The 22614-nt window shown below is 44.6% G+C and overlaps 11 non-coding genes across 11 annotated transcripts; all 11 read left to right on the forward strand.

The window, feature by feature from the left end:
- The first annotated feature begins 1391 nt into the window (after nucleotides 1-1391).
- On the forward strand, nucleotides 1392-1463 carry TRNAG-CCC (transfer RNA glycine (anticodon CCC)). Its single transcript has one exon. It is a non-coding gene; the product is annotated as a tRNA-Gly (tRNA).
- Nucleotides 1464-2990: 1527 nt separating this feature from the next.
- Nucleotides 2991-3062, forward strand: TRNAG-CCC (transfer RNA glycine (anticodon CCC)). Its single transcript has one exon. It is a non-coding gene; the product is annotated as a tRNA-Gly (tRNA).
- A 1527-nt stretch (nucleotides 3063-4589) lies between these two features.
- Nucleotides 4590-4661, forward strand: TRNAG-CCC (transfer RNA glycine (anticodon CCC)). Its single transcript has one exon. It is a non-coding gene; the product is annotated as a tRNA-Gly (tRNA).
- Nucleotides 4662-7787: 3126 nt separating this feature from the next.
- TRNAG-CCC (transfer RNA glycine (anticodon CCC)) lies at nucleotides 7788-7859 on the forward strand. The gene has a single exon. It is a non-coding gene; the product is annotated as a tRNA-Gly (tRNA).
- Nucleotides 7860-9388: 1529 nt separating this feature from the next.
- TRNAG-CCC (transfer RNA glycine (anticodon CCC)) lies at nucleotides 9389-9460 on the forward strand. The gene has a single exon. It is a non-coding gene; the product is annotated as a tRNA-Gly (tRNA).
- A 1516-nt stretch (nucleotides 9461-10976) lies between these two features.
- TRNAG-CCC (transfer RNA glycine (anticodon CCC)) lies at nucleotides 10977-11048 on the forward strand. The gene has a single exon. It is a non-coding gene; the product is annotated as a tRNA-Gly (tRNA).
- Nucleotides 11049-12575: 1527 nt separating this feature from the next.
- Nucleotides 12576-12647, forward strand: TRNAG-CCC (transfer RNA glycine (anticodon CCC)). Its single transcript has one exon. It is a non-coding gene; the product is annotated as a tRNA-Gly (tRNA).
- A 1515-nt stretch (nucleotides 12648-14162) lies between these two features.
- On the forward strand, nucleotides 14163-14234 carry TRNAG-CCC (transfer RNA glycine (anticodon CCC)). The gene has a single exon. It is a non-coding gene; the product is annotated as a tRNA-Gly (tRNA).
- A 4714-nt stretch (nucleotides 14235-18948) lies between these two features.
- On the forward strand, nucleotides 18949-19020 carry TRNAG-CCC (transfer RNA glycine (anticodon CCC)). The gene has a single exon. It is a non-coding gene; the product is annotated as a tRNA-Gly (tRNA).
- A 1527-nt stretch (nucleotides 19021-20547) lies between these two features.
- TRNAG-CCC (transfer RNA glycine (anticodon CCC)) lies at nucleotides 20548-20619 on the forward strand. The gene has a single exon. It is a non-coding gene; the product is annotated as a tRNA-Gly (tRNA).
- Nucleotides 20620-22156: 1537 nt separating this feature from the next.
- Nucleotides 22157-22228, forward strand: TRNAG-CCC (transfer RNA glycine (anticodon CCC)). Its single transcript has one exon. It is a non-coding gene; the product is annotated as a tRNA-Gly (tRNA).
- The last annotated feature ends 386 nt before the right edge of the window (nucleotides 22229-22614 follow it).

The following is a 22614-nucleotide window of genomic DNA, read 5'->3' on the forward strand; positions in this document are numbered from 1 at the left end:
CTCGATCGCCCCATCTGCTACATTAATTGTCCTATTAGATGCTATTTTCCAAAAAGCAGAGTCACCACTCACATGTGCTGGTAATAAATATGTTGCGGGCGGTAAACAATGAAAGGGCTGAACCCCGACCAGACATTCTAACTCTAGCATCTCTATATTAAGAAGCATTTCTAGGCAATATCTAGCATGTGAATAAAAGTAGGCAAGATCCACCGATGAATCTGGCAAAAGTCCCCAACGATTTTGTGCACACTTGTTCTCTCACCTGAATGCAGCGCCACCTTGTAGCCATCGGATGTAACTGCAGCTCACAAAATGTTATATCAGAGAGCAAGTTGAGAGGACTCCAAGAGGCAGATGTCCATGGAAAGAGCCTCTCACGACTGCAGGAAGGTTGGATATTTCAAGATGGCAACATTTCCTGTCCAATGTCCTCACGTCCCGAACGCTCCCAAACGCTCAAAAGCCTCGCCCTCACCGGGTAGATCTCTGGCTCCCAGTTAAAATCAAATCCTGAGCATGCTAGCGCTAGGATCAAAGAGAGAGGAGAGGGTTAGAGAGCTGCTATCTTGGTAAAGGCCTGAAACTGCTAGTTCCCAAGAGGGTCTGCACTTTCAGTTATGACTTACTGTGAGACGAGAAGATGAAGATTTTCTGCACCCAGCATACATTGCAGCATGCTTAGGCAAATGAGGAGCGAGACCCACCAATCCCTCGCCACTTCGCTGAAAGCTCCTCATCTGCATAAAGAGAACACTTTTACAAGGGAGCAGAGTGGCGCAGCGGAAGCGTGCTGGGCCCATAACCCAGAGGTCGATGGATCGAAACCATCCTCTTCTATAATATTTCTTGTTTTTTCTTCTGAGGACCAATCTGTCATTTCCACGCTACCAGAAAGGAAAAGCGCAGGCTTGTGCTAGCTATGTGAGAAAAGACTTCTCAACTATCTGTCTCTGCTGAAATACAAGAGAGTGATCGCCAAAGGATCAACCCCATACTTTGAAAGTAAAGATACCCAATTATAAGCATAAATGACTGGTGGGACCGTCACACGTTTTTCTGGGCATGCTTTGAATGTCATTCTTGCCTTTTCGTTCTGCTCTTATCATTCTCCTGGGCATTTCATGGAAGGCACTCTCTTTCTCTTCGCTGCTTTGCTTCCAATGCTGCCTAAATATGTTCATTTCCACTATTTGTACTACTGCTTTCCATTTCTTCTCTTCTGCACAGGTTTGGCCTTGGTTTCAATCCCCAGTTCCTTACCCTCTACAAGAAACTTTCTACTGCTTTTCATGTTGGTATCTAAACCAAATGCACCATTGAAACTGGTGCAAGATAGTCATTGAACTCGGGGTTGTAATCTTTAGAACCGAGAACACCCACATCATAGGGCGTTGGTGGTATAGTGGTGAGCATAGCTGCTTCCCAAGCAGTTGACCCGGGTTCGATTCCCGGCCAATGCAGTGCAAATTTTTATATGTTCTCCAAGCAGGATTTGTTTTAATGCAACATGTCACAAAACGGAAATATCATGAACAGATTAATCAGACGTTAAATTAAAAAAAAAATGAAATACTTAGGCAGGCATCTCGATCGCCCCATCTGCTACATTAATTGTCCTATTAGATGCTATTTTCCAAAAAGCAGAGTCACCACTCACATGTGCTGGTAATAAATATGTTGCGGGCGGTAGACAATGAAAGGGCTGAACCCCGACCAGACATTCTAACTCTAGCATCTCTATATTAAAAAGCATTTCTAGGCAATATCTAGCATGTGAATAAAAGTAGGCAAGATCCACCGATGAATCTGGCAAAAGTCCCCAACGATTTTGTGCACACTTGTTCTCTCACCTGAATGCAGTGCCACCTTGTAGCCATCGGATGTAACTGCAGCTCACAAAATGTTATATCAGAGAGCAAGTTGAGAGGACTCCAAGAAGCAGATGTCCATGGAAAGAGCCTCTCACGACAGCAGGAAGGTTGGATATTTCAAGATGGCAACATTTCCTGTCCAATGTCCTCACGTCCCGAACGCTCCCAAACACTCAAAAGCCTCACACCGGGCAAGCCCTCACCGGGTAGATCTCTGGCTCCCAGTTAAAATCAAATCCTGAGCATGCTAGCGCTAGGATCAAAGAGAGAGGAGAGGGTTAGAGAGCTGCTATCTTGGTAAAGGCCTGAAACTGCTAGTTCCCAAGAGGGTCTGCACTTTCAGTTATGACTGACTGTGAGACGAGAAGATGAAGATTTTCTGCACCCAGCATACATTGCAGCATGCTTAGGCAAATGAGGAGCGAGACCCACCAATCCCTCGCCACTTCGCTGAAAGCTCCTCCTCTGCATAAAGAGAACACTTTTACAAGGGAGCAGACTGGCGCAGCAGAAGCGTGCTGGGCCCATAACCCAGAGGTCGATGGATCGAAACCATCCTCTGCTATAATATTTCTTGTTTTTTCTTCTGAGAACCAATCTGTCATTTCCACGCTACCAGCAAGGAAAAGCGCAGGCTTGTGCTAGCTATGTGAGAAAAGACTTCTCAACTATCTGTCTCTGCTGAAATACAAGAGAGTGATCGCCAAAGGATCAACCTCATACTTTGAAAGTAAAGATACCCAATTATAAGCATAAATGACTGGTGGGACCGTCACACGTTTTTCTGGGCATGCTTTGAATGTCATTCTTGCCTTTTCGTTCTGCTCTTATCATTCTCCTGGGCATTTCATGGAAGGCACTCTCTTTCTCTTCGCTGCTTTGCTTCCAATGCTGCCTAAATATGTTCATTTCCACTATTTGTACTACTGCTTTCCATTTCTTCTCTTCTGCACAGATTTGGCCTTGGTTTCAATCCCCAGTTCCTTACCCTCTACAAGAAACTTTCTACTGCTTTTCATGTTGGTATCTAAACCAAATGCACCATTGAAACTGGTGCAAGATAGTCATTGAACTCGGGGTTGTAATCTTTAGAACCGAGAGCAACCACATCATAGGGCGTTGGTGGTATAGTGGTGAGCATAGCTGCTTCCCAAGCAGTTGACCCGGGTTCGATTCCCGGCCAATGCAGTGCAAATTTTTATATGTTCTCCAAGCAGGATTTGTTTTAATGCAACATGTCACAAAACGGAAATATCATGAACAGATTAATCAGACGTTAAATTTAAAAAAAAATGAAATACTTAGGCAGGCCTCTCGATCGCCCCATCTGCTACATTAATTGTCCTATTAGATGCTATTTTCCAAAAAGCAGAGTCACCACTCACATGTGCTGGTAATAAATATGTTGCGGGCGGTAGACAATGAAAGGGCTGAACCCCGACCAGACATTCTAACTCTAGCATCTCTATATTAAAAAGCATTTCTAGGCAATATCTAGCATGTGAATAAAAGTAGGCAAGATCCACCGATGAATCTGGCAAAAGTCCCCAACGATTTTGTGCACACTTGTTCTCTCACCTGAATGCAGTGCCACCTTGTAGCCATCGGATGTAACTGCAGCTCACAAAATGTTATATCAGAGAGCAAGTTGAGAGGACTCCAAGAAGCAGATGTCCATGGAAAGAGCCTCTCACGACAGCAGGAAGGTTGGATATTTCAAGATGGCAACATTTCCTGTCCAATGTCCTCACGTCCCGAACGCTCCCAAACACTCAAAAGCCTCACACCGGGCAAGCCCTCACCGGGTAGATCTCTGGCTCCCAGTTAAAATCAAATCCTGAGCATGCTAGCGCTAGGATCAAAGAGAGAGGAGAGGGTTAGAGAGCTGCTATCTTGGTAAAGGCCTGAAACTGCTAGTTCCCAAGAGGGTCTGCACTTTCAGTTATGACTGACTGTGAGACGAGAAGATGAAGATTTTCTGCACCCAGCATACATTGCAGCATGCTTAGGCAAATGAGGAGCGAGACCCACCAATCCCTCGCCACTTCGCTGAAAGCTCCTCCTCTGCATAAAGAGAACACTTTTACAAGGGAGCAGACTGGCGCAGCAGAAGCGTGCTGGGCCCATAACCCAGAGGTCGATGGATCGAAACCATCCTCTGCTATAATATTTCTTGTTTTTTCTTCTGAGAACCAATCTGTCATTTCCACGCTACCAGCAAGGAAAAGCGCAGGCTTGTGCTAGCTATGTGAGAAAAGACTTCTCAACTATCTGTCTCTGCTGAAATACAAGAGAGTGATCGCCAAAGGATCAACCTCATACTTTGAAAGTAAAGATACCCAATTATAAGCATAAATGACTGGTGGGACCGTCACACGTTTTTCTGGGCATGCTTTGAATGTCATTCTTGCCTTTTCGTTCTGCTCTTATCATTCTCCTGGGCATTTCATGGAAGGCACTCTCTTTCTCTTCGCTGCTTTGCTTCCAATGCTGCCTAAATATGTTCATTTCCACTATTTGTACTACTGCTTTCCATTTCTTCTCTTCTGCACAGATTTGGCCTTGGTTTCAATCCCCAGTTCCTTACCCTCTACAAGAAACTTTCTACTGCTTTTCATGTTGGTATCTAAACCAAATGCACCATTGAAACTGGTGCAAGATAGTCATTGAACTCGGGCTTGTAATCTTTAGAACCGAGAGCAACCACATCATAGGGCGTTGGTGGTATAGTGGTGAGCATAGCTGCTTCCCAAGCAGTTGACCCGGGTTCGATTCCCGGCCAATGCAGTGCAAATTTTTATATGTTCTCCAAGCAGGATTTGTTTTAATGCAACATGTCACAAAACGGAAATATCATGAACAGATTAATCAGACGTTAAATTTAAAAAAAAATGAAATACTTAGGCAGGCATCTCGATCGCCCCATCTGCTACATTAATTGTCCTATTAGATGCTATTTTCCAAAAAGCAGAGTCACCACTCACATGTGCTGGTAATAAATATGTTGCGGGCGGTAGACAATGAAAGGGCTGAACCCCGACCAGACATTCTAACTCTAGCATCTCTATATTAAAAAGCATTTCTAGGCAATATCTAGCATGTGAATAAAAGTAGGCAAGATCCACCGATGAATCTGGCAAAAGTCCCCAACGATTTTGTGCACACTTGTTCTCTCACCTGAATGCAGCACCACCTTGTAGCCATCGGATGTAACTGCAGCTCACAAAATGTTATATCAGAGAGCAAGTTGAGAGGACTCCAAGAGGCAGATGTCCATGGAAAGAGCCTCTCACGAAAGCAGGAAGGTTGGATATTTCAAGATGGCAACATTTGCTGTCCAATGTCCTCACGTCCCGAACGCTCCCAAACGCTCAAAAGCCTCACACCGGACAAGCCCTCACCGGGTAGATCTCTGGCTCCCAGTTAAAATCAAATCCTGAGCATGCTAGCGCTAGGATCAAAGAGAGAGGAGAGGGTTAGAGAGCTGCTATCTTGGTAAAGGCCTGAAACTGCTAGTTCCCAAGAGGGTCTGCACTTTCAGTTATGACTTACTGTGAGACGAGAAGATAAAGATTTTCTGCACCCAGCATACATTGCAGCATGCTTAGGCAAATGAGGAGCGAGACCCACCAATCCCTCGCCACTTCGCTGAAAGCTCCTCATCTGCATAAAGAGAACACTTTTACAAGGGAGCAGAGTGGCGCAGCGGAAGCGTGCTGGGCCCATAACCCAGAGGTCAATGGATCGAAACCATCCTCCGCTATAATATTTCTTGTTTTTTCTTCTGAGGACCAATCTGTCATTTCCACGCTACCAGCAAGGAAAAGCGCAGGCTTGTGCTAGCTATGTGAGAAAAGACTTCTCAACTATCTGTCTCTGCTGAAATACAAGAGAGTGATCGCCAAAGGATCAACCCCATACTTTGAAAGTAAAGATACCCAATTATAAGCATAAATGACTGGTGGGACCGTCACACGTTTTTCTGGGCATGCTTTGAATGTCATTCTTGCCTTTTCGTTCTGCTCTTATCATTCTCCTGGGCATTTCATGGAAGGCACTCTCTTTCTCTTCGCTGCTTTGCTTCCAATGCTGCCTAAATATGTTCATTTCCACTATTTGTACTACTGCTTTCCATTTCTTCTCTTCTGCACAGATTTGGCCTTGGTTTCAATCCCCAGTTCCTTACCCTCTACAAGAAACTTTCTACTGCTTTTCATGTTGGTATCTAAACCAAATGCACCATTGAAACTGGTGCAAGATAGTCATTGAACTCGGGGTTGTAATCTTTAGAACCGAGAGCACCCACATCATAGGGCGTTGGAGGTATAGTGGTGAGCATAGCTGCTTCCCAAGCAGTTGACCCGGGTTCGATTCCCGGCCAATGCAGTGCAAATTTTTATATGTTCTCCAAGCAGGATTTGTTTTAATGCAACATGTCACAAAACGGAAATATCATGAACAGATTAATCAGACGTTAAATTTAAAAAAAAATGAAATACTTAGGCAGGCATCTCGATCGCCCCATCTGCTACATTAATTGTCCTATTAGATGCTATTTTCCAAAAAGCAGAGTCACCACTCACATGTGCTGGTAATAAATATGTTGCGGGCGGTAGACAATGAAAGGGCTGAACCCCGACCAGACATTCTAACTCTAGCATCTCTATATTAAAAAGCATTTCTAGGCAATATCTAGCATGTGAATAAAAGTAGGCAAGATCCACCGATGAATCTGGCAAAAGTCTCCAACGATTTTGTGCACACTTGTTCTCTCACCTGAATGCAGCGCCACCTTGTAGCCATCGGATGTAACTGCAGCTCACAAAATGTTATATCAGAGAGCAAGTTGAGAGGACTCCAAGAGGCAGATGTCCATGGAAAGAGCCTCTCACGACAGCAGGAAGGTTGGATATTTCAAGATGGCAACATTTCCTGTCCAATGTCCTCACATCCCGAACGCTCCCAAACGCTCAAAAGCCGCACACCGGAAAAGCCCTCACCGGGTAGATCTCTGGCTCCCAGTTAAAATCAAATCCTGAGCATGCTAGCGCTAGGATCAAAGAGAGAGGAGAGGGTTAGAGAGCTGCTATCTTGGTAAAGGCCTGAAACTGCTAGTTCCCAAGAGGGTCTGCACTTTCAGTTAGGACTTACTGTGAGACGAGAAGATGAAGATTTTCTGCACCCAGCATACATTGCAGCATGCTTAGGCAAATGAGGAGCGAGACCCACCAATCCCTCGCCACTTCGCTGAAAGCTCCTCATCTGCATAAAGAGAACACTTTTACAAGGGAGCAGAGTGGCGCAGCGGAAGCGTGCTGGGCCCATAACCCAGAGGTCGATGGATCGAAACCATCCTCTGCTATAATATTTCTTGTTTTTTCTTCTGAGGACCAATCTGTCATTTCCACGCTACCAGCAAGGAAAAGCGCAGGCTTGTGCTAGCTATGTGAGAAAAGACTTCTCAACTATCTGTCTCTGCTGAAATACAAGAGAGTGATCGCCAAAGGATCAACCCCATACTTTGAAAGTAAAGATACCCAATTATAAGCATAAATGACTGGTGGGACCGTCACACGTTTTTCTGGGCATGCTTTGAATGTCATTCTTGCCTTTTCGTTCTGCTCTTATCATTCTCCTGGGCATTTCATGGAAGGCACTCTCTTTCTCTTCGCTGCTTTGCTTCCAATGCTGCCTAAATATGTTCATTTCCACTATTTGTACTACTGCTTTCCATTTCTTCTCTTCTGCACAGATTTGGCCTTGGTTTCAATCCCCAGTTCCTTACCCTCTACAAGAAACTTTCTACTGCTTTTCATGTTGGTATCTAAACCAAATGCACCATTGAAACTGGTGCAAGATAGTCATTGAACTCGGGGTTGTAATCTTTAGAACCGAGAGCACCCACATCATAGGGCGTTGGTGGTATAGTGGTGAGCATAGCTGCTTCCCAAGCAGTTGACCTGGGTTCGATTCCCGGCCAATGCAGTGCAAATTTTTATATGTTCTCCAAGCAGGATTTGTTTTAATGCAACATGTCACAAAACGGAAATATCATGAACAGATTAATCAGACGTTAAATTAAAAAAAAAATGAAATACTTAGGCAGGCATCTCGATCGCCCCATCTGCTACATTCATTGTCCTATTAGATGCTATTTTCCAAAAAGCAGAGTCACCACTCACATGTGCTGGTAATAAATATGTTGCGGGCGGTAGACAATGAAAGGGCTGAACCCCGACCAGACATTCTAACTCTAGCATCTCTATATTAAAAAGCATTTCTAGGCAATATCTAGCATGTGAATAAAAGTAGGCAAGATCCACCGATGAATCTGGCAAAAGTCCCCAACGATTTTGTGCACACTTGTTCTCTCACCTGAATGCAGCGCCACCTTGTAGCCATCGGATGTAACTGCAGCTCACAAAATGTTATATCAGAGAGCAAGTTGAGAGGACTCCAAGAGGCAGATGTCCATGGAAAGAGCCTCTCACGACAGCAGGAAGGTTGGATATTTCAAGATGGCAACATTTCCTGTCCAACGTCCCGAACGCTCCCAAACGCTCAAAAGCCTCACACCGGGCAAGCCCTCACCGGGTAGATCTCTGGCTCCCAGTTAAAATCAAATCCTGAGCATGCTAGCGCTAGGATCAAAGAGAGAGGAGAGGGTTAGAGAGCTGCTATCTTGGTAAAGGCCTGAAACTGCTAGTTCCCAAGAGGGTCTGCACTTTCAGTTATGACTGACTGTGAGACGAGAAGATGAAGATTTTCTGCACCCAGCATACATTGCAGCATGCTTAGGCAAATGAGGAGTGAGACCCACCAATCCCTCGCCACTTCGCTGAAAGCTCCTCATCTGCATAAAGAGAACACTTTTACAAGGGAGCAGAGGGGAGCAGAGTGGCGCAGCGGAAGCGTGCTGGGCCCATAACCCAGAGGTCGATGGATCGAAACCATCCTCTGCTATAATATTTCTTGTTTTTTCTTCTGAGGACCAATCTGTCATTTCCACGCTACCAGCAAGGAAAAGCGCAGGCTTGTGCTAGCTATGTGAGAAAAGACTTCTCAACTATCTGTCTCTGCTGAAATACAAGAGAGTGATCGCCAAAGGATCAACCCCATACTTTGAAAGTAAAGATACCCAATTATAAGCATAAATGACTGGTGGGACCGTCACACGTTTTTCTGGGCATGCTTTGAATGTCATTCTTGCCTTTTCGTTCTGCTCTTATCATTCTCCTGGGCATTTCATGGAAGGCACTCTCTTTCTCTTCGCTGCTTTGCTTCCAATGCTGCCTAAATATGTTCATTTCCACTATTTGTACTACTGCTTTCCATTTCTTCTCTTCTGCACAGATTTGGCCTTGGTTTCAATCCCCAGTTCCTTACCCTCTACAAGAAACTTTCTACTGCTTTTCATGTTGGTATCTAAACCAAATGCACCATTGAAACTGGTGCAAGATAGTCATTGAACTCGGGGTTGTAATCTTTAGAACCGAGAGCACCCACATCATAGGGCGTTGGTGGTATAGTGGTGAGCATAGCTGCTTCCCAAGCAGTTGACCCGGGTTCGATTCCCGGCCAATGCAGTGCAAATTTTTATATGTTCTCCAAGCAGGATTTGTTTTAATGCAACATGTCACAAAACGGAAATATCATGAACAGATTAATCAGACGTTAAATTAAAAAAAAAATGAAATACTTAGGCAGGCATCTCGATCGCCCCATCTGCTACATTAATTGTCCTATTAGATGCTATTTTCCAAAAAGCAGAGTCACCACTCACATGTGCTGGTAATAAATATTTTGCGGGCGGTAAACAATGAAAGGGCTGAACCCCGACCAGACATTCTAACTCTAGCATCTCTATATTAAAAAGCATTTCTAGGCAATATCTAGCATGTGAATAAAAGTAGGCAAGATCCACCGATGAATCTGGCAAAAGTCCCCAACGATTTTGTGCACACTTGTTCTCTCACCTGAATGCAGCGCCACCTTGTAGCCATCGGATGTAACTGCAGCTCACAAAATGTTATATCAGAGAGCAAGTTGAGAGGACTCCAAGAGGCAGATGTCCATGGAAAGAGCCTCTCACGACTGCAGGAAGGTTGGATATTTCAAGATGGCAACATTTCCTGTCCAATGTCCTCACGTCCCGAACGCTCCCAAACGCTCAAAAGCCTCGCCCTCACCGGGTAGATCTCTGGCTCCCAGTTAAAATCAAATCCTGAGCATGCTAGCGCTAGGATCAAAGAGAGAGGAGAGGGTTAGAGAGCTGCTATCTTGGTAAAGGCCTGAAACTGCTAGTTCCCAAGAGGGTCTGCACTTTCAGTTATGACTTACTGTGAGACGAGAAGATGAAGATTTTCTGCACCCAGCATACATTGCAGCATGCTTAGGCAAATGAGGAGCGAGACCCACCAATCCCTCGCCACTTCGCTGAAAGCTCCTCATCTGCATAAAGAGAACACTTTTACAAGGGAGCAGAGTGGCGCAGCGGAAGCGTGCTGGGCCCATAACCCAGAGGTCGATGGATCGAAACCATCCTCTTCTATAATATTTCTTGTTTTTTCTTCTGAGGACCAATCTGTCATTTCCACGCTACCAGCAAGGAAAAGCGCAGGCTTGTGCTAGCTATGTGAGAAAAGACTTCTCAACTATCTGTCTCTGCTGAAATACAAGAGAGTGATCGCCAAAGGATCAACCCCATACTTTGAAAGTAAAGATACCCAATTATAAGCATAAATGACTGGTGGGACCGTCACACGTTTTTCTGGGCATGCTTTGAATGTCATTCTTGCCTTTTCGTTCTGCTCTTATCATTCTCCTGGGCATTTCATGGAAGGCACTCTCTTTCTCTTCGCTGCTTTGCTTCCAATGCTGCCTAAATATGTTCATTTCCACTATTTGTACTACTGCTTTCCATTTCTTCTCTTCTGCACAGATTTGGCCTTGGTTTCAATCCCCAGTTCCTTACCCTCTACAAGAAACTTTCTACTGCTTTTCATGTTGGTATCTAAACCAAATGCACCATTGAAACTGGTGCAAGATAGTCATTGAACTCGGGGTTGTAATCTTTAGAACCGAGAGCACCCACATCATAGGGCGTTGGTGGTATAGTGGTGAGCATAGCTGCTTCCCAAGCAGTTGACCCGGGTTCGATTCCCGGCCAATGCAGTGCAAATTTTTATATGTTCTCCAAGCAGGATTTGTTTTAATGCAACATGTCACAAAACGGAAATATCATGAACAGATTAATCAGACGTTAAATTAAAAAAAAAATGAAATACTTAGGCAGGCATCTCGATCGCCCCATCTGCTACATTAATTGTCCTATTAGATGCTATTTTTCAAAAAGCAGAGTCACCACTCACATGTGCTGGTAATAAATATGTTGCGGGCGGTAGACAATGAAAGGGCTGAACCCCGACCAGACATTCTAACTCTAGCATCTCTATATTAAAAAGCATTTCTAGGCAATATCTAGCATGTGAATAAAAGTAGGCAAGATCCACCGATGAATATGGCAAAAGTCCCCAACGATTTTGTGCACACTTGTTCTCTCACCTGAATGCAGCGCCACCTTGTAGCCATCGGATGTAACTGCAGCTCACAAAATGTTATATCAGAGAGCAAGTTGAGAGGACTCCAAGAAGCAGATGTCCATGGAAAGAGCCTCTCACGACAGCAGGAAGGTTGGATATTTCAAGATGGCAACATTTCCTGTCCAACGTCCTCACGTCCCGAACGCTCCCAAACACTCAAAAGCCTCACACCGGGCAAGCCCTCACCGGGTAGATCTCTGGCTCCCAGTTAAAATCAAATCCTGAGCATGCTAGCGCTAGGATCAAAGAGAGAGGAGAGGGTTAGAGAGCTGCTATCTTGGTAAAGGCCTGAAACTGCTAGTTCCCAAGAGGGTCTGCACTTTCAGTTATGACTGACTGTGAGACGAGAAGATGAAGATTTTCTGCACCCAGCATACATTGCAGCATGCTTAGGCAAATGAGGAGCGAGACCCACCAATCCCTCGCCACTTCGCTGAAAGCTCCTCATCTGCATAAAGAGAACACTTTTACAAGGGAGCAGAGTGGCGCAGCGGAAGCGTGCTGGGCCCATAACCCAGAGGTCGATGGATCGAAACCATCCTCTGCTATAATATTTCTTGTTTTTTCTTCTGAGGACCAATCTGTCATTTCCACGCTACCAGCAAGGAAAAGCGCAGGCTTGTGCTAGCTATGTGAGAAAAGACTTCTCAACTATCTGTCTCTGCTGAAATACAAGAGAGTGATCGCCAAAGGATCAACCCCATACTTTGAAAGTAAAGATACCCAATTATAAGCATAAATGACTGGTGGGACCGTCACACGTTTTTCTGGGCATGCTTTGAATGTCATTCTTGCCTTTTCGTTCTGCTCTTATCATTCTCCTGGGCATTTCATGGAAGGCACTCTCTTTCTCTTCGCTGCTTTGCTTCCAATGCTGCCTAAATATGTTCATTTCCACTATTTGTACTACTGCTTTCCATTTCTTCTCTTCTGCACAGATTTGGCCTTGGTTTCAATCCCCAGTTCCTTACCCTCTACAAGAAACTTTCTACTGCTTTTCATGTTGGTATCTAAACCAAATGCACCATTGAAACTGGTGCAAGATAGTCATTGAACTCGGGGTTGTAATCTTTAGAACCGAGAACACCCACATCATAGGGCGTTGGTGGTATAGTGGTGAGCATAGCTGCTTCCCAAGCAGTTGACCCGGGTTCGATTCCCGGCCAATGCAGTGCAAATTTTTATATGTTCTCCAAGCAGGATTTGTTTTAATGCAACATGTCACAAAACGGAAATATCATGAACAGATTAATCAGACGTTAAATTAAAAAAAAAATGAAATACTTAGGCAGGCATCTCGATCGCCCCATCTGCTACATTAATTGTCCTATTAGATGTTATTTTCCAAAAAGCAGAGTCACCACTCACATGTGCTGGTAATAAATATGTTGCGGGCGGTAGACAATGAAAGGGCTGAACCCCGACCAGACATTCTAACTCTAGCATCTCTATATTAAAAAGCATTTCTAGGCAATATCTAGCATGTGAATAAAAGTAGGCAAGATCCACCGATGAATCTGGCAAAAGTCCCCAACGATTTTGTGCACACTTGTTCTCTCACCTGAATGCAGTGCCACCTTGTAGCCATCGGATGTAACTGCAGCTCACAAAATGTTATATCAGAGAGCAAGTTGAGAGGACTCCAAGAAGCAGATGTCCATGGAAAGAGCCTCTCACGACAGCAGGAAGGTTGGATATTTCAAGATGGCAACATTTCCTGTCCAATGTCCTCACGTCCCGAACGCTCCCAAACACTCAAAAGCCTCCCCTCACCGGGTAGATCTCTGGCTCCCAGTTAAAATCAAATCCTGAGCATGCTAGCGCTAGGATCAAAGAGAGAGGAGAGGGTTAGAGAGCTGCTATCTTGGTAAAGGCCTGAAACTGCTAGTTCCCAAGAGGGTCTGCACTTTCAGTTATGACTGACTGTGAGACGAGAAGATGAAGATTTTCTGCACCCAGCATACATTGCAGCATGCTTAGGCAAATGAGGAGCGAGACCCACCAATCCCTCGCCACTTCGCTGAAAGCTCCTCCTCTGCATAAAGAGAACACTTTTACAAGGGAGCAGACTGGCGCAGCAGAAGCGTGCTGGGCCCATAACCCAGAGGTCGATGGATCGAAACCATCCTCTGCTATAATATTTCTTGTTTTTTCTTCTGAGAACCAATCTGTCATTTCCACGCTACCAGCAAGGAAAAGCGCAGGCTTGTGCTAGCTATGTGAGAAAAGACTTCTCAACTATCTGTCTCTGCTGAAATACAAGAGAGTGATCGCCAAAGGATCAACCTCATACTTTGAAAGTAAAGATACCCAATTATAAGCATAAATGACTGGTGGGACCGTCACACGTTTTTCTGGGCATGCTTTGAATGTCATTCTTGCCTTTTCGTTCTGCTCTTATCATTCTCCTGGGCATTTCATGGAAGGCACTCTCTTTCTCTTCGCTGCTTTGCTTCCAATGCTGCCTAAATATGTTCATTTCCACTATTTGTACTACTGCTTTCCATTTCTTCTCTTCTGCACAGATTTGGCCTTGGTTTCAATCCCCAGTTCCTTACCCTCTACAAGAAACTTTCTACTGCTTTTCATGTTGGTATCTAAACCAAATGCACCATTGAAACTGGTGCAAGATAGTCATTGAACTCGGGGTTGTAATCTTTAGAACCGAGAGCAACCACATCATAGGGCGTTGGTGGTATAGTGGTGAGCATAGCTGCTTCCCAAGCAGTTGACCCGGGTTCGATTCCCGGCCAATGCAGTGCAAATTTTTATATGTTCTCCAAGCAGGATTTGTTTTAATGCAACATGTCACAAAACGGAAATATCATGAACAGATTAATCAGACGTTAAATTTAAAAAAAAATGAAATACTTAGGCAGGCATCTCGATCGCCCCATCTGCTACATTAATTGTCCTATTAGATGCTATTTTCCAAAAAGCAGAGTCACCACTCACATGTGCTGGTAATAAATATGTTGCGGGCGGTAGACAATGAAAGGGCTGAACCCCGACCAGACATTCTAACTCTAGCATCTCTATATTAAAAAGCATTTCTAGGCAATATCTAGCATGTGAATAAAAGTAGGCAAGATCCACCGATGAATCTGGCAAAAGTCCCCAACGATTTTGTGCACACTTGTTCTCTCACCTGAATGCAGTGCCACCTTGTAGCCATCGGATGTAACTGCAGCTCACAAAATGTTATATCAGAGAGCAAGTTGAGAGGACTCCAAGAAGCAGATGTCCATGGAAAGAGCCTCTCACGACAGTAGGAAGGTTGGATATTTCAAGATGGCAACATTTCCTGTCCAATGTCCTCACGTCCCGAACGCTCCCAAACACTCAAAAGCCTCGCCCTCACCGGGTAGATCTCTGGCTCCCAGTTAAAATCAAATCCTGAGCATGCTAGCGCTAGGATCAAAGAGAGAGGAGAGGGTTAGAGAGCTGCTATCTTGGTAAAGGCCTGAAACTGCTAGTTCCCAAGAGGGTCTGCACTTTCAGTTATGACTGACTGTGAGACGAGAAGATGAAGATTTTCTGCACCCAGCATACATTGCAGCATGCTTAGGCAAATGAGGAGCGAGACCCACCAATCCCTCGCCACTTCGCTGAAAGCTCCTCCTCTGCATAAAGAGAACACTTTTACAAGGGAGCAGACTGGCGCAGCAGAAGCGTGTTGGGCCCATAACCCAGAGGTCGATGGATCGAAACCATCCTCTGCTATAATATTTCTTGTTTTTTCTTCTGAGAACCAATCTGTCATTTCCACGCTACCAGCAAGGAAAAGCGCAGGCTTGTGCTAGCTACGTGAGAAAAGACTTCTCAACTATCTGTCTCTGCTGAAATACAAGAGAGTGATCGCCAAAGGATCAACCTCATACTTTGAAAGTAAAGATACCCAATTATAAGCATAAATGACTGGTGGGACCGTCACACGTTTTTCTGGGCATGCTTTGAATGTCATTCTTGCCTTTTCGTTCTGCTCTTATCATTCTCCTGGGCATTTCATGGAAGGCACTCTCTTTCTCTTCGCTGCTTTGCTTCCAATGCTGCCTAAATATGTTCATTTCCACTCTTTGTACTACTGCTTTCCATTTCTTCTCTTCTGCACAGATTTGGCCTTGGTTTCAATCCCCAGTTCCTTACCCTCTACAAGAAACTTTCTACTGCTTTTCATGTTGGTATCTAAACCAAATGCACCATTGAAACTGGTGCAAGATAGTCATTGAACTCGGGGTTGTAATCTTTAGAACCGAGAGCAACCACATCATAGGGCGTTGGTGGTATAGTGGTGAGCATAGCTGCTTCCCAAGCAGTTGACCCGGGTTCGATTACCGGCCAATGCAGTGCAAATTTTTATATGTTCTCCAAGCAGGATTTGTTTTAATGCAACATGTCACAAAACGGAAATATCATGAACAGATTAATCAGACGTTAAATTTAAAAAAAAATGAAATACTTAGGCAGGCATCTCGATCGCCCCATCTGCTACATTAATTGTCCTATTAGATGCTATTTTCCAAAAAGCAGAGTCACCACTCACATGTGCTGGTAATAAATATGTTGCGGGCGGTAGACAATGAAAGGGCTGAACCCCGACCAGACATTCTAACTCTAGCATCTCTATATTAAAAAGCATTTCTAGGCAATATCTAGCATGTGAATAAAAGTAGGCAAGATCCACCAATGAATCTGGCAAAAGTCCCCAACGATTTTGTGCACACTTGTTCTCTCACCTGAATGCAGCACCACCTTGTAGCCATCGGATGTAACTGCAGCTCACAAAATGTTATATCAGAGAGCAAGTTGAGAGGACTCCAAGAGGCAGATGTCCATGGAAAAAGCCTCTCACGAAAGCAGGAAGGTTGGATATTTCAAGATGGCAACATTTCCTGTCCAATGTCCTCACGTCCCGAACGCTCCCAAACGCTCAAAAGCCTCACACCGGACAAGCCCTCACCGGGTAGATCTCTGGCTCCCAGTTAAAATCAAATCCTGAGCATGCTAGCGCTAGGATCAAAGAGAGAGGAGAGGGTTAGAGAGCTGCTATCTTGGTAAAGGCCTGAAACTGCTAGTTCCCAAGAGGGTCTGCACTTTCAGTTATGACTTACTGTGAGACGAGAAGATAAAGATTTTCTGCACCCAGCATACATTGCAGCATGCTTAGGCAAATGAGGAGCGAGACCCACCAATCCCTCGCCACTTCGCTGAAAGCTCCTCATCTGCATAAAGAGAACACTTTTACAAGGGAGCAGAGTGGCGCAGCGGAAGCGTGCTGGGCCCATAACCCAGAGGTCGATGGATCGAAACCATCCTCTGCTATAATATTTCTTGTTTTTTCTTCTGAGGACCAATCTGTCATTTCCACGCTACCAGCAAGGAAAAGCGCAGGCTTGTGCTAGCTATGTGAGAAAAGACTTCTCAACTATCTGTCTCTGCTGAAATACAAGAGAGTGATCGCCAAAGGATCAACCCCATACTTTGAAAGTAAAGATACCCAATTATAAGCATAAATGACTGGTGGGACCGTCACACGTTTTTCTGGGCATGCTTTGAATGTCATTCTTGCCTTTTCGTTCTGCTCTTATCATTCTCCTGGGCATTTCATGGAAGGCACTCTCTTTCTCTTCGCTGCTTTGCTTCCAATGCTGCCTAAATATGTTCATTTCCACTATTTTCACTACTGCTTTCCATTTCTTCTCTTCTGCACAGATTTGGCCTTGGTTTCAATCCCCAGTTCCTTACCCTCTACAAGAAACTTTCTACTGCTTTTCATGTTGGTATCTAAACCAAATGCACCATTGAAACTGGTGCAAGATAGTCATTGAACTCGGGGTTGTAATCTTTAGAACCGAGAGCACCCACATCATAGGGCGTTGGAGGTATAGTGGTGAGCATAGCTGCTTCCCAAGCAGTTGACCCGGGTTCGATTCCCGGCCAATGCAGTGCAAATTTTTATATGTTCTCCAAGCAGGATTTGTTTTAATGCAACATGTCACAAAACGGAAATATCATAAACAGATTAATCAGACGTTAAATTTAAAAAAAAATGAAATACTTAGGCAGGCATCTCGATCGCCCCATCTGCTACATTAATTGTCCTATTAGATGCTATTTTCCAAAAAGCAGAGTCACCACTCACATGTGTTGGTAATAAATATGTTGCGGGCGGTAGACAATGAAAGGGCTGAACCCCGACCAGACATTCTAACTCTAGCATCTCTATATTAAAAAGCATTTCTAGGCAATATCTAGCATGTGAATAAAAGTAGGCAAGATCCACCGATGAATCTGGCAAAAGTCTCCAACGATTTTGTGCACACTTGTTCTCTCACCTGAATGCAGCGCCACCTTGTAGCCATCGGATGTAACTGCAGCTCACAAAATGTTATATCAGAGAGCAAGTTGAGAGGACTCCAAGAGGCAGATGTCCATGGAAAGAGCCTCTCACGACAGCAGGAAGGTTGGATATTTCAAGATGGCAACATTTCCTGTCCAATGTCCTCACATCCCGAACGCTCCCAAACGCTCAAAAGCCTCACACCGGACAAGCCCTCACCGGGTAGATCTCTGGCTCCCAGTTAAAATCAAATCCTGAGCATGCTAGCGCTAGGATCAAAGAGAGAGGAGAGGGTTAGAGAGCTGCTATCTTGGTAAAGGCCTGAAACTGCTAGTTCCCAAGAGGGTCTGCACTTTCAGTTAGGACTTACTGTGAGACGAGAAGATGAAGATTTTCTGCACCCAGCATACATTGCAGCATGCTTAGGCAAATGAGGAGCGAGACCCACCAATCCCTCGCCACTTCGCTGAAAGCTCCTCATCTGCATAAAGAGAACACTTTTACAAGGGAGCAGAGTGGCGCAGCGGAAGCGTGCTGGGCCCATAACCCAGAGGTCGATGGATCGAAACCATCCTCTGCTATAATATTTCTTGTTTTGTCTTCTGAGGACCAATCTGTCATTTCCACGCTACCAGCAAGGAAAAGCGCAGGCTTGTGCTAGCTATGTGAGAAAAGACTTCTCAACTATCTGTCTCTGCTGAAATACAAGAGAGTGATCGCCAAAGGATCAACCCCATACTTTGAAAGTAAAGATACCCAATTATAAGCATAAATGACTGGTGGGACCGTCACACGTTTTTCTGGGCATGCTTTGAATGTCATTCTTGCCTTTTCGTTCTGCTCTTATCATTCTCCTGGGCATTTCATGGAAGGCACTCTCTTTCTCTTCGCTGCTTTGCTTCCAATGCTGCCTAAATATGTTCATTTCCACTATTTGTACTACTGCTTTCCATTTCTTCTCTTCTGCACAGATTTGGCCTTGGTTTCAATCCCCAGTTCCTTACCCTCTACAAGAAACTTTCTACTGCTTTTCATGTTGGTATCTAAACCAAATGCACCATTGAAACTGGTGCAAGATAGTCATTGAACTCGGGGTTGTAATCTTTAGAACCGAGAGCACCCACATCATAGGGCGTTGGTGGTATAGTGGTGAGCATAGCTGCTTCCCAAGCAGTTGACCCGGGTTCGATTCCCGGCCAATGCAGTGCAAATTTTTATATGTTCTCCAAGCAGGATTTGTTTTAATGCAACATGTCACAAAACGGAAATATCATGAACAGATTAATCAGACGTTAAATTAAAAAAAAAATGAAATACTTAGGCAGGCATCTCGATCGCCCCATCTGCTACATTAATTGTCCTATTAGATGCTATTTTCCAAAAAGCAGAGTCACCACTCACATGTGCTGGTAATAAATATGTTGCGGGCGGTAGACAATGAAAGGGCTGAACCCCGACCAGACATTCTAACTCTAGCATCTCTATATTAAAAAGCATTTCTAGGCAATATCTAGCATGTGAATAAAAGTAGGCAAGATCCACCGATGAATCTGGCAAAAGTCTCCAACGATTTTGTGCACACTTGTTCTCTCACCTGAATGCAGCGCCACCTTGTAGCCATCGGATGTAACTGCAGCTCACAAAATGTTATATCAGAGAGCAAGTTGAGAGGACTCCAAGAGGCAGATGTCCATGGAAAGAGCCTCTCACGACAGCAGGAAGGTTGGATATTTCAAGATGGCAACATTTCCTGTCCAATGTCCTCACATCCCGAACGCTCCCAAACGCTCAAAAGCCGCACACCGGAAAAGCCCTCACCGGGTAGATCTCTGGCTCCCAGTTAAAATCAAATCCTGAGCATGCTAGCGCTAGGATCAAAGAGAGAGGAGAGGGTTAGAGAGCTGCTATCTTGGTAAAGGCCTGAAACTGCTAGTTCCCAAGAGGGTCTGCACTTTCAGTTAGGACTTACTGTGAGACGAGAAGATGAAGATTTTCTGCACCCAGCATACAGTGCAGCATGCTTAGGCAAATGAGGAGCGAGACCCACCAATCCCTCGCCACTTCGCTGAAAGCTCCTCATCTGCATAAAGAGAACACTTTTACAAGGGAGCAGAGTGGCGCAGCGGAAGCGTGCTGGGCCCATAACCCAGAGGTCGATGGATCGAAACCATCCTCTGCTATAATATTTCTTGTTTTTTCTTCTGAGGACCAATCTGTCATTTCCACGCTACCAGCAAGGAAAAGCGCAGGCTTGTGCTAGCTATGTGAGAAAAGACTTCTCAACTATCTGTCTCTGCTGAAATACAAGAGAGTGATCGCCAAAGGATCAACCCCATACTTTGAAAGTAAAGATACCCAATTATAAGCATAAATGACTGGTGGGACCGTCACACGTTTTTCTGGGCATGCTTTGAATGTCATTCTTGCCTTTTCGTTCTGCTCTTATCATTCTCCTGGGCATTTCATGGAAGGCACTCTCTTTCTCTTCGCTGCTTTGCTTCCAATGCTGCCTAAATATGTTCATTTCCACTATTTGTACTACTGCTTTCCATTTCTTCTCTTCTGCACAGATTTGGCCTTGGTTTCAATCCCCAGTTCCTTACCCTCTACAAGAAACTTTCTACTGCTTTTCATGTTGGTATCTAAACCAAATGCACCATTGAAACTGGTGCAAGATAGTCATTGAACTCGGGGTTGTAATCTTTAGAACCGAGAGCACCCACATCATAGGGCGTTGGTGGTATAGTGGTGAGCATAGCTGCTTCCCAAGCAGTTGACCTGGGTTCGATTCCCGGCCAATGCAGTGCAAATTTTTATATGTTCTCCAAGCAGGATTTGTTTTAATGCAACATGTCACAAAACGGAAATATCATGAACAGATTAATCAGACGTTAAATTAAAAAAAAAATGAAATACTTAGGCAGGCATCTCGATCGCCCCATCTGCTACATTCATTGTCCTATTAGATGCTATTTTCCAAAAAGCAGAGTCACCACTCACATGTGCTGGTAATAAATATGTTGCGGGCGGTAGACAATGAAAGGGCTGAACCCCGACCAGACATTCTAACTCTAGCATCTCTATATTAAAAAGCATTTCTAGGCAATATCTAGCATGTGAATAAAAGTAGGCAAGATCCACCGATGAATCTGGCAAAAGTCCCCAACGATTTTGTGCACACTTGTTCTCTCACCTGAATGCAGCGCCACCTTGTAGCCATCGGATGTAACTGCAGCTCACAAAATGTTATATCAGAGAGCAAGTTGAGAGGACTCCAAGAGGCAGATGTCCATGGAAAGAGCCTCTCACGACAGCAGGAAGGTTGGATATTTCAAGATGGCAACATTTCCTGTCCAACGTCCTCACGTCCCGAACGCTCCCAAACGCTCAAAAGCCTCACACCGGGCAAGCCCTCACCGGGTAGATCTCTGGCTCCCAGTTAAAATCAAATCCTGAGCATGCTAGCGCTAGGATCAAAGAGAGAGGAGAGGGTTAGAGAGCTGCTATCTTGGTAAAGGCCTGAAACTGCTAGTTCCCAAGAGGGTCTGCACTTTCAGTTATGACTGACTGTGAGACGAGAAGATGAAGATTTTCTGCACCCAGCATACATTGCAGCATGCTTAGGCAAATGAGGAGTGAGACCCACCAATCCCTCGCCACTTCGCTGAAAGCTCCTCATCTGCATAAAGAGAACACTTTTACAAGGGAGCAGAGGGGAGCAGAGTGGCGCAGCAGAAGCGTGCTGGGCCCATAACCCAGAGGTCGATGGATCGAAACCATCCTCTGCTATAATATTTCTTGTTTTTTCTTCTGAGGACCAATCTGTCATTTCCACGCTACCAGCAAGGAAAAGCGCAGGCTTGTGCTAGCTATGTGAGAAAAGACTTCTCAACTATCTGTCTCTGCTGAAATACAAGAGAGTGATCGCCAAAGGATCAACCCCATACTTTGAAAGTAAAGATACCCAATTATAAGCATAAATGACTGGTGGGACCGTCACACGTTTTTCTGGGCATGCTTTGAATGTCATTCTTGCCTTTTCGTTCTGCTCTTATCATTCTCCTGGGCATTTCATGGAAGGCACTCTCTTTCTCTTCGCTGCTTTGCTTCCAATGCTGCCTAAATATGTTCATTTCCACTATTTGTACTACTGCTTTCCATTTCTTCTCTTCTGCACAGATTTGGCCTTGGTTTCAATCCCCAGTTCCTTACCCTCTACAAGAAACTTTCTACTGCTTTTCATGTTGGTATCTAAACCAAATGCACCATTGAAACTGGTGCAAGATAGTCATTGAACTCGGGGTTGTAATCTTTAGAACCGAGAGCACCCACATCATAGGGCGTTGGTGGTATAGTGGTGAGCATAGCTGCTTCCCAAGCAGTTGACCCGGGTTCGATTCCCGGCCAATGCAGTGCAAATTTTTATATGTTCTCCAAGCAGGATTTGTTTTAATGCAACATGTCACAAAACGGAAATATCATGAACAGATTAATCAGACGTTAAATTAAAAAAAAAATGAAATACTTAGGCAGGCATCTCGATCGCCCCATCTGCTACATTAATTGTCCTATTAGATGCTATTTTCCAAAAAGCAGAGTCACCACTCACATGTGCTGGTAATAAATATTTTGCGGGCGGTAAACAATGAAAGGGCTGAACCCCGACCAGACATTCTAACTCTAGCATCTCTATATTAAAAAGCATTTCTAGGCAATATCTAGCATGTGAATAAAAGTAGGCAAGATCCACCGATGAATCTGGCAAAAGTCCCCAACGATTTTGTGCACACTTGTTCTC

The sequence above is a fragment of the Triturus cristatus genome, chromosome 11 (assembly GCF_964204655.1).
Source record: "Triturus cristatus chromosome 11, aTriCri1.1, whole genome shotgun sequence".
Classification (NCBI taxonomy): Eukaryota; Metazoa; Chordata; class Amphibia; order Caudata; family Salamandridae; genus Triturus; species Triturus cristatus.